The sequence below is a fragment of the Protopterus annectens genome, chromosome 8.part0 (assembly GCF_019279795.1).
Source record: "Protopterus annectens isolate FY-2018-M chromosome 8.part0, PAN1.0, whole genome shotgun sequence".
In the NCBI taxonomy this organism is placed as follows: domain Eukaryota; kingdom Metazoa; phylum Chordata; order Ceratodontiformes; family Protopteridae; genus Protopterus; species Protopterus annectens.
Window position 1 is genome coordinate 105,281,218 of NC_056741.1, and position 11,395 is coordinate 105,292,612.

At 37.0% G+C, this 11,395-nt stretch overlaps 1 non-coding gene across 1 annotated transcript; it reads right to left on the reverse strand.

Moving 5' to 3' along the window:
• Positions 1 to 6,840: 6,840 nt before the first annotated feature.
• On the reverse strand, positions 6,841 to 6,912 carry TRNAG-UCC. Its single transcript has one exon. It is a non-coding gene; the product is annotated as a tRNA-Gly (tRNA).
• Between the last annotated feature and the right edge of the window lie 4,483 nt (positions 6,913 to 11,395).

Below are 11,395 nucleotides of genomic sequence, written 5' to 3' on the forward strand. Positions count from 1 at the left end.
AACCCATCTTGTGACATATGAGTTTACATTTAAGCTGATGAGTTTTTCAATGATACCTGAGTGGGGTATTGTGTCGAAAGCCTTTGCCAGGTCGAGGTAGGCTGTGTGGACTGCCTTTCCCTCATCAATGGCCTTGGTGACTGTTTTGAAAAAGTCAACCAAGTTTAAAAGGCATGATCTGCCTTTGACAAAGCCAAACTGGGTTGGATCCAAAGTCTGCAAGTCCCCTATGTCTTTATTTATGAGTTCCATTATGATCCTGTCCATAGCTTTGCAGATCAGGCTTGACAAGCTGATGGGATGGTAATTTCCAGGGTCGGTGGAAGCACCGCCTTTGTGAAGTGGGATCACAGTTGCCGTACGCCACTCCTTGGGTACGTACCCTGAGGTGAGGCTAAGATTAAACAGATGCCCTAACTGCGGGTTTAATTCCTCATTGAGTTCGTGGAGCACACAACCGGGGACACCATCTGGTCCCATGGATGCTGTGTTTTTCGTCTTGGAGAGAGCAATTCTCACCTGAGCATTAGAGATGTTTGGGGGGCTACAATCCTCTGGTATAGATATCTCTCCTTTTGGGGGGGGGGGGAGAAGTTTGCACTGAACCTGTCAGCCAGTATGTTGGCAATGTCTGTAGGTTCAGTGATTTTTACATCATTTTGAACTAATTCTAAGCATATCTGGGAGTTTCCTCCCAGGTTTCTAACATAGCTAAAGAAGGCCTTATGATTGTCTTTTGAGTCCTTAGCGACTTTTCTCTCAAAATTTGCCTTGGATGATTTTATGAGAGATCTTAGCTTTTTACTTATAATGATCAAAGGTGTCTTCCCTTTTAAGGATTTTGCTCTATCTTGTAGTAGCTTCCTCCTTTTGTTGTAGAGCTTGTTTATGGCTGGGGTCCACCAGACTGGATGCTTGCCTTTGGTACAAAGAGTCTTTGTTTTGTTTGTGATTGCCTGATCCATGCAGTCCTGTAGGTGCTGGTAGAAGGCATTTGTAAGTGATTCAGCGGCTTGAGTAATGGTTTCCGCAGGCTCAGGGGCCTTAAAAGAGACCACACTAGTCTTTAGAAGTGTGAAGTCGGCTTTTGAGAAGTTCTTCACTGTGGTCTTTTTTATCTCAGGTGGGGCGGGATGTGGACTTCCAGTGAGATTAGTTTATGATCTGATCTCACCAGTGAGGGGTATACTTCCGGTGTTGAACATTGTGACCCCATGTTCGTGATGATGAGATCTAGTATGTTTTCTCCTCTTGTGGGGATGGTGACTAGTTGTTCCATGGCATTTGAGTTTATGACCTCTAGGAACCTTTGGGCTAGAGTGTTGCGGCTTGAGTAGTGATCCCAGTCTATATTCGGGTAGTTGAAGTCACCTAGTATGATGGTGTTTGGAGATACATTTATCCCCTCCAGTGTTTTCAGGAAAGCTATGTGAGGTTCCTGAGTTTGAGAGGGTGGCCTGTAACATGCTACAAATTGCAGAGCAGTCTTGCCTATGGTTAATTGCACTTGGATGGTCTCCGATGCATCATGCGTTGCCACCAACCTTGAGGTGTGGGTGTCCTTGATGAATATGGACACCCCCCCCCTCCTTTCTTGGTGGTGTCCGGATTTTGGGGCCGGAACGCATGATATGAAGTAAAACCTGATAGTGCCGGGGTGATCTCAGGAGCCTTGAACCAGGTTTCAGTCACAGCACAGACCTTGATGTTCTCCATACTGAGAAGGGCCTCGAGTGCGTGCATCTTGAGGTTGAGACTTCTGGCATTGAGCAGCATTACCCTTAGTTTTTTTCCCTTTTTGTGTTCTAGGGTGGTAGGTTTAGAATTTGAGCCTTGCCTAAAAAAGGCACTATGGGGGTGGCAAGAGCCTTTGCCAATATCAGGAAGCCCAGGGGTGACAGGTACAAGCCGTCCCTTGCGAAGCAGCGTGGCTTGTCCAGCATGTCATCCTAGGCAGACAGACATTGGATCCCCTTTGAATGACACCAGAGTTTTTGCCAATTATTAAAGCTGATCATCTTGTCTCTGTATTGTGGCATCATTCTTGGTGAAGGTAGGATACTGCTCAAGGTCAGGGTCATACCTGCCTGGGCTACATAATCAGAGAGCTCCTCTATGTCTCTTTTCATGTAGTCCAAGGAGGTACGTCTCAGGTCGTTCACACCAGTGCAGACAATGACTGAGTCGTACTTGTACCTGCTGTTGAGAGACCTGAGTGCATGCGTCATGTGGCGGATTCTAGTGCCCGACAGGCAGCTTACTGTGACCTTCTCCTTACTCAATCTGGTGAGCGGGACGTCAGTGTGTCTGACTATGGAGTCACCAATGACGAGTGTGTCTGGTATTGTGTTTGGCCTTAAGGGCTGTGACTGTTTGGCACACTGACTATGTGGTCTATGTGTTGCATGTGTTGTGTCCTGAGGTAGCAGTTGTTTGGGTGTCTGCTTTGGTGGCCTCTGCTGTTTTGGTAGATTTTTGATCAGAGCCTCCGAGTATGTCTTTGTGTGTTTATGTGTATGATTTGAAGTTGTGATAGTACTATGTGAGACTGGGTTTGTGGTGTGTGTGGTTACCTTCTCCTCCTGTCTGGTCTTGCCAGTCCTATGTTGAGAGAGCTCAGCCTCCAGTTTGGCTATATAGTTGCATCTCTCGCATGTATTTGTGTTTTGTGGGAGAAGGAGAGGGTTGTCTGTGTACATGAGGCAATTGTAACATTGCCCCAATATTCCCAGATTCACCAGCTGAGCAGGAGAGGACACTAGCAACTGATCCCTCGACATGCTAAAAGGAATAGACAAAAACATTAAAAAGACTCCGGGGGATGTGGGTGATCGAAAAAGGGGTTTTAGGCTGGTGGGGTACTATGTATAATAAAAGTGCTATGTCAAAGTAAAAAAATACTTTAGGAGCAAGTGCTAGGCTTTACAGATAGAGAATAGTCTACTTAAGAATCAAGTAGAGCTGAACTTTTTAGATATAGAATACGCTGGTTTGATCAGCAGTACAGTTCAAGGAAGGCTGTTTTAAGGGAAAATTTGAAGAGTGGACTTTAGGTAGCCCGAATAGTTTAACCTTGATTAACCGCCGCTGCTCTTGTGTGCTGCGTGCTTTATAGCAGGGGGCTAGAAAAGACAGGAAATGACCCAAAATGGCCAATAAACTACAAGTTACTGCCTTAAACCACTCCTCTGAGGACAAACAGGCAGCTCAGTACTCCCCACTCTCACTGGTGAGTAAAGAAACTTCCCCCTGACCAAACAAGGAAAATGGAGAAACACAGGAACCAAGACAAAGCCCAGGGATCAGCAAAATCTGATCACTGGAACAAACTATTAGGAAAGTATGGAAAACAATAGTATTTTTTTTTGTTTTTTTCAAGTTTCTTTTTCAGATAGACAGGAAAATACAATAAATGCTGTGTTTTTCGATTAATTGCTATCAAAAGCTAGTACACTTGAGTGTATTAGCCTGTTGTTTAACTTTTAAGCAAAACTTGGGTAGAATGCTTAAATATGTTTTGTGCTTGTCAGTGTCTAAAAGATTAGCACCCCTAGACAGATTTCACATTGTTTCGGATAGTAGGTAGAACTAGAATGCAGAGAGGAAAACATGGAGCAGAAATAGTATTTCATCAATTTAGCAGTACAGTGAGGTAAGATAGGCTAGGGGAATCAATGCTACTGGTAGTGGAGAGGATGTTTGTAAATGTAGGTTTGCATGAGTTAGGATTAGAAAATAGATGTCAGTGGAGTGTTTGAAACTATGGAGTGCTAGCTAGTCAACTGGTTATTCTAGAAGTTTTTCTGGGATTCATTGATCCTGGAAGGAATACTGGAACTGAAGAAACCAAGTAACTTTCTCCCTTTTTAAGTTTTTTTTTTTCTAAAAATGAACAAAAAAAACCCCAAGATATATATATAAATATATATATATATATATATATATATATATACACTTTCAATACTTTATCTCTATCTATCTATCTATCTATCTATCTACATACACTTGCAATACTTACCAGAAGCACCACTTTACTGATACATTCTAATTTTAAGTACGGTCAATATTTCTTCAAATATCAATCGTCTGTCCTATAAATAACAATTCACAATACCTCTTCAATATGGCATTTTATTTATTTATTTATTTATTTATTTATTTATTTATTTATTAAGTCCTTGCTAACCAGGGTAGTGCTGACCTGCATGGATCATTTTCAGGCATAGCACAGAATGCACAAATAGTAAAAGCAAATCTATAACAATCTAATAAAGTAAAGTAAATGAAGAAAAAATAATTTTAAGATAAACAACCTTGGATGAAGGTAGCAGTGCAATGTTTACAGAGAGCCACATAATAAGGTTAATATATTATACTCAATATGTATAGTATTCACATCACTGCTTCATTTGCACTTCTTTGACCGTGAATAATGTTTATTTTGGAAGAGAAAGGAAGGGAATGAGGTATCAGGGAGTAGTAAAGACAGGTTATGAGAAGAAAAAAATAGAAGAGAAAAATTGAAGAAAAAAGTACGGAAGCAGGGTGGAGGTGTTAATGTGGGTTTTGGGGGGTAAAGTAGAAGAGTTGTAGAGAGTATGTGCTCAATGTGCAAGAATTAAATGTCTGTGGGAGTTAACATTTGATTATATCAATTGACTTGAGCTGGGAGAGCATGGAATAGTTAATAGATGATGTTGTGGGTAGAATGGTATTTGTATTTGGTTTCTTTTAACAAATGATGCATTAGTTTTTATTTTTATTTTTATATTTGTTTTGTGATTTTATGGTAGGGATTTGTGTTTCTGAGATCTGCTGAGATTGACTCCCAGGACTGGTTAGCCACCTTGGAGAAGATGTGCTTCATAGATTGGAGTTTGTTTTAGGAATCTAAATTATTTATGGAGTTATGAGCTCTGAGGTTATAGCTAGTGTTTGTTATGCTGAGTACGCTGGCAAAGAAAAATAAATGAATCAGACACCTGTTCTCCTTCACTGTCAGATATATGTCAGGAATTTGGATATGTCCTAACCCTTTTATCTTAGGTGTAATGAGCCCATTAAATGCTACAATATCTCCACTCATATTCCTTTATATCTTCTTCATGTTGCTTTTTCTTTCAAATCCTTATGTTAGTGAGCAGCTTCATAACTTTAATCCATAATTTCACCACATAGCACTCCATCTATAACTATTATTTTTGTTTACTATCCTCACATATTTCAATTTTAAGCCTTTAATGGGTATTTGAAAAGGTATCATGTTTTGTGCTCTGGTATTTAACTTCCATTCCCACATCTTCCTCTTCAAAATGACCTGCTTCCTTTCTTTCTTTATGTCTGGTAGAGTTAGAGTTATGTACTCATCAGTGTAATATCCCAATTTCTTAACCATCTGCAAGCATTGTACTAATTTAAAATCTTCCTTCCAATCCCATTTAAGCAGGAATTCCTATACAGGTGATCAATGATCAGTTGATCACTTTTCAGCTATTCAGTAACACCTGATCAAATGTAATATTTGATGGTATGTAATATTGATGGTGGGTTGCTACAGTGGGATAAGTATGGGATATCTGATGCAATTTTTAGGGAGTTCTTCCTTTTACCACTTCTCTGCTAATGGAGTGTGGAAGGCTTACCTTCCACATAGGGCATGCAAACATAGGGTGGTTGATATCCTGAAGAAATACTTATTTCATTGTTTCAGTTTATTTTTAAGTGAAGTTTGTTCTTGGCCATTTCTGATAGAGCAACTGATTTTTTAAATGACCGTATCGTGATTTTTTTAATGGAAATATCTGCATGTGGCAAACCTTTAATTGATCTTTTCTAAACTAAAACATAGGTGATGTGCTGCCCAAATCCATCACATCCCTTTAAGTCATTCATCTGTATTCTCTATTCCTCCAGTTTTCCAATTATTCACAGGAAGTCATATCACATATTTCACCTTCCACTCAGTCCTAATCTATTTTTTAAAACTCACTGATACCGTATTTCATCTTACCATGAGGTCACTAACTTGCCCGGTCCTATACCAATATGTTACATATGTGCTCTTTCTCCTTGAGCTGAAGCCTTCTCTTGTTTCATACATTATAAATATGCTTTCCATATCCAGCCTTTCCATATCTTTTCAAATACATCTGCCTTCCTTTCTACCATATCACTTTCACTGAACAAAACTTTTGCATCATATTCCTTTCATACTTCAGTTCCATCTTACGATATTGCCAAAGTTTATCTACCCATGTTTCAACCCTATCAACATCTATCCATCACCCCATCTTCCTTTTACCCTGATTAATAATCTGCCATTGCACCCATAGGTTTGCCCTCCATCTAGAGTCATAGATTCCTGATTTAAATTAAGTATCATGAAATACATATATAGACCCAGGAATTCCTATGCCCCACATTCAGTGATCACCTCAACTTTTCTCTACAATACTTACTGAGACTTCTTGCCATCTGACTTCAACACACATCTTTTGCAGGCCTTACATCTTTAATCCAGTCCCACTCTCAGTATATACCTCATTATGTACTCCCTTTCAACTGTTCAGATTTTTGCAGAATGTCCAGATTTTTGCCTCTTATTTTTGGTGTTTTATGAATAAAATGTGGGATTGTCTGGTAAATCATTGAGGACTGAAGTCTCTATGTAGGTTCATAGGTTCATACTAGGCTATCTGCCCTAGGGCATTTATAAGCCTAGCCAGAGTGTGTGTGGCTTTCACCACCCCTTAGGATGAGAATACTATACCCATTAGTTTGCTGTGCCTCTGTCCAGCAGTGATACAGAGATGATTCCCGGGGTTAAATGAACAGATTTCTTGCATTGGCCGGGAATCGAACCTGGGTCAACTGCTTGGAAGGCAGCTATGCTCACCACTATACCACCAATGCTATAAATTAATGGCATACATTTGAGTTTTAGACTTCATACCCTTCAGAAAATGCATGCTAACACAAATCCTTTTATTGTAGCAACTTTCTAAGTTTATAGGAGCAATATTTAAAACTTGTCCCTATTTTGGGACCTTTGACCTCCCCCATTATTTTAGGCTTTGTCTAGATTTCTTGTGCTAAGAGGTTGAGAGCTGTGACTCCACTCTATAACTAAATATCATCTACCAAAAATGCATCTGGCCTCTCAAATATGGCTATTTTTCCACTTCACATCCTCAGCATGCATATTATATCCTGCTATTTTGACCTTTAAGTCTTCACAACTTACTTTTTTCACTATATTTCATCTGTATTCCCAGCTAAATTAATTATCACGGCCTCTGGCCTTCATAGTAAACATTTCACTGAATTTTACAGTTTTCATCACTGAAGTCTTCCTAATATTACATTCTAAGTTGAGAAAAGTCTTGATTTAGTTGTACTGTGTCAATACTCTCTCTACTGCCTCCTTGAAGGATAAAATCACCAGTAAATAAATAAATGCAAGCATATATATATATATATATATATATATATATATATATATATATATATACATAAACTTAACTCCTTCTTACCTAATACTTTTTCATGTTTTAGTCATCAACAAAATCAGACATGAAGCTGACATCTACTCCTAGTACTGCTCTTTTATTCTAGTTTTTTTCAGAGGCATCACTATTCAACAAACCTCCATTTGTAACTTGCAGTTCATTTCCTCTAGCCAATGTATGGATCCTAGTTTTTTAGTATTAGTATTATTAAAACAAAAACATCTTGCATCACTCAACTGAATGACTATTTTTATATCACAGTATCAGCTTAGCTCATATTCTGTGCAATACCTCAACCCTTTTTATGAAAGTTACTAGTTTTCTTCAACTACCTACAGACTGCCAACTCTTCACAAGTCATTCCCAGTTTCCATGATGGTAAAACTTTCTCCACTCTACCTGAAATAAATATTCACCATAATCTTGATATTCACGTTTGTCTATGACATTGTTCTTATCTTCCCTGATTCATTATTCTCCCTTTTCTTGGGAGTTCCCTTACCCTCATCTGCATTATTGGTAGGGTAATTAATTTATCCTTCCTGCATAAATTATTCATTTCCATAGATGATCTTTCATTCTTCTCTAAAGATATTTTACAATTCTGTTTTTTTTTTTTTAATCTAGCATTATTTCTTGTTTTCTACTACATGTATAGCACTCTCTTGTTTTTTTCCCACCAATTTCCCCCTCCATTTCCTATTTATGATTCTATTATATTTTCTCATACGTTGAAACTGACTCACGCCTCTCCTGTCCTTTTTATCAAATCCATCCAGTCATTTGGTATCCTCATAAAAAGCTGTTATTGTCTGCCTAATCTCTCTGTTTTAATCCAGTAGTTGTCCATTTTCTTGGTTCTGATTTCATTATATTATTGCCATGTTTTCTCTTATAAAACTTCTTGCAAGATATTTGTGCATTTTTTCTTCTTGTCACCACCAAATCTATTTTTTTTTTCTTGCCAGCTTCTAATTAACTTATCTCTTCTTTATTTTCCAACAGAGATTTTAACTACTTCAACTCTATTCTCCCTTCCTGTTTTATGCCTGTCCATCCAGCTAAGCAATGCTGACACAGACTATACAATAAATACATTGCATGTGCCTGAGTACTACTAACTTGAGACACACTCATTCTCTGTCACTTGCTCTAATTGGCAAATGGTCTAAATCCCACCAACCAGACAGCCTGATCATAGTAAATTATCAGTCCTTCTTACCAACCAACCCTACCTAACTCCACAGCCCTACTAGAACCCAAAGTCTTACCCCAAAACTCTCATGCATTAAACATAGGAATCCCATTCCTAATTCAAGGGCCTGATTGATCCATAGATGTTTCATATGATGTGGTTCTCCATGAGGCAGATGATTTCAATTACTTATAAGGCTGTAAAATAAAAACTCTTTCCATTTTGCTTCATTATACTATGTTTTTTTCTGGACCCAGTTGTGCTGAATGGTTTACTTGTACAAGACACAATCCTGCTAGGTTAAGCAATGTTGCAAAGCTTTTATTGTAGCATACCTCTCAAATATTCTGTACAAAGACAGAATTAATGGTGGGACAAAGGCCTAAACATAGGGACACTTTTTTTTTTAATATTTCTCTTATAAACCTAGCAAGTTGATAGAATAACATGTTTTGCATTACCATGCATTTTCTGAGGGGTATGAAATCTGAATCACAAATATCTGTCATTATTTAGTGACATTAATCTTTAATGATCTTCCAGTAAACCACACATTTTATGTAGACCAAAATAAACATATTTATCAAAAATCTGGATATTCTGTAAAAATCTGGAAAGTTGAGAGGCATGTGTAGTTGCTTTAATGGAGTCCCATAATTAATATGTGTGACTAGAACAAGTCCTCTGCTATTGGTACAACTTTAACTGCTACCACATTTTCACAACCTGTTTGACTTATGTGACTCTCCAGTCATAGAAAAATAAAAGTGTGCAGAAACACTCAACATTCTAATACAGTGCAGCTATCCTCTAGGCTACATATTCAATGGGGTCCTTGAAGTTTCCCTGGATATTTTTCTGGATACTTTGTTACAATATTAGAAGGTAGCATTTGCATACCTCTTTCATAAATGATTACTTGAATGTGGATGCCAACAGATCCTTGGCACTGAAATCACTGGAGACCACTGTATGTATGGCTGACAAAATTCTAAATTTTGGCATAATGTAATCTTGCCCTAAGTTTGAGAGGCCCATAAATCCATATCTAGAACTTGTCAGCACTACTTTCTTTTTGATCAGTTACCTGCCTTATGTTTGATGCCATTCTTATACTTCCCTATATATTTTATTTCACCCTGATGGAAAAATACCCTTAAAATAATGATACCGAAGACTATTTCCTACAATATGCAGATTTCCTTGCATTATTAATTTTTTTGTATTACTTTGTCTTTGTTTAAATGAATGAATAAATAATTCTACTGTCACTTTAAATTGTTGACAGTAGTCTTTCAAACCACATTACATTTTTTGGGGAGTTAGCTTTCAAATATTCATGGCATCTGTTTATGAATATACAAAACAGTACACAAAGACAAACTATTATTAACTTCAAGATAATATCAACAGGCCAATATGGCAATCCAGATTGTATTTTTCCATTGTAATCAAGCTGGTTAACAGGTGTTCAGAAAATCAGTAGCAAAGCTACTTATTTATCTATCTTTAATGAACTATTTTATATAATTAAGAATGCTTACTTGCAACAATTTGTTTCTTTCTGGATTGCACATGTGTGGGATATTTCCAAAGTCATAATTTCCAAAATGAGCACTTTCTTGAAATAATTGTATCACAAAAACTTTTAATGCTTTGATTCCAATTGCTGATAATATGATATCTCTGCAATTGTTGCTTAGTTCTCTGAATTCATGTTAACAATAATAAAGTGCATCATTGCCAGTACAAAAGCAATGACAAATTATGGTGTGCTGTCTTGATTCTTTGTAATAAGGTGCATATTTTTGTATACCTTTCCTTCAGGTTTTGGTGTGCAGGTGAACCGAATGACTATCAAAATGTCAAAAATGAGGGTGAAGATTGTGTTGCTATATGGAACAAGCATGAATGCCCAATGAAGTGGAATGATGTACCTTGTCGCATGAAGTTTTATTTTATCTGTGAAAAAGAAAACAGATGCACACATTTTTAAAAAGTGATGTCTATTTTAGGCAAGTAAACAGGAATATGTGTGAAATTACAAAATTATGTGAAAATTCCTGTTATTTTGGAAATGTTTAGAAAATAATCGTATGCTAAAAATCTGACTAAAAATAATAAATACTTTTGCTAACATTATGCAGACAGTCATTAACATTGTGTTATTTTAGAAATATAAGCTCATGGCTTATTTTAAGTGACTTGTCTGATAAGTCTTTATAACTGCTTTTATTTTTCACTGGATTATGGTTAATTGTCTTGTTAGAATGATCCCATCAAGTCAGTTATGAAAAAAAATACAAATCAATCAATAAATGGTCACATATTCATTTGTATTTGCTTTTAAATGTCTCCTTATATACATGAATTATAATAAATAATTAAAGTGGATCAAAGTCTATGACATATGTGTATATACCAAGCATTCTGTAGCTATATATCGGAATGCACATCCATCTATAACAAAGATATATCATGAAAGATTGCTTGTATACATTAAGTCTTTGGTAATTAAGTTACTTCTTTGTGTTACAAAGTAGTATACATTTCATTACTATCAAAATAATGTTGATAACTACCTGAGTAAACATCTTATGAAAACAAGTAAGAAAAACATTTTCATTAATGTATAGTCACTTAAGGTCTGACTTATTTAAATACTTCTATTTTCTTACCCCATGTACCATAG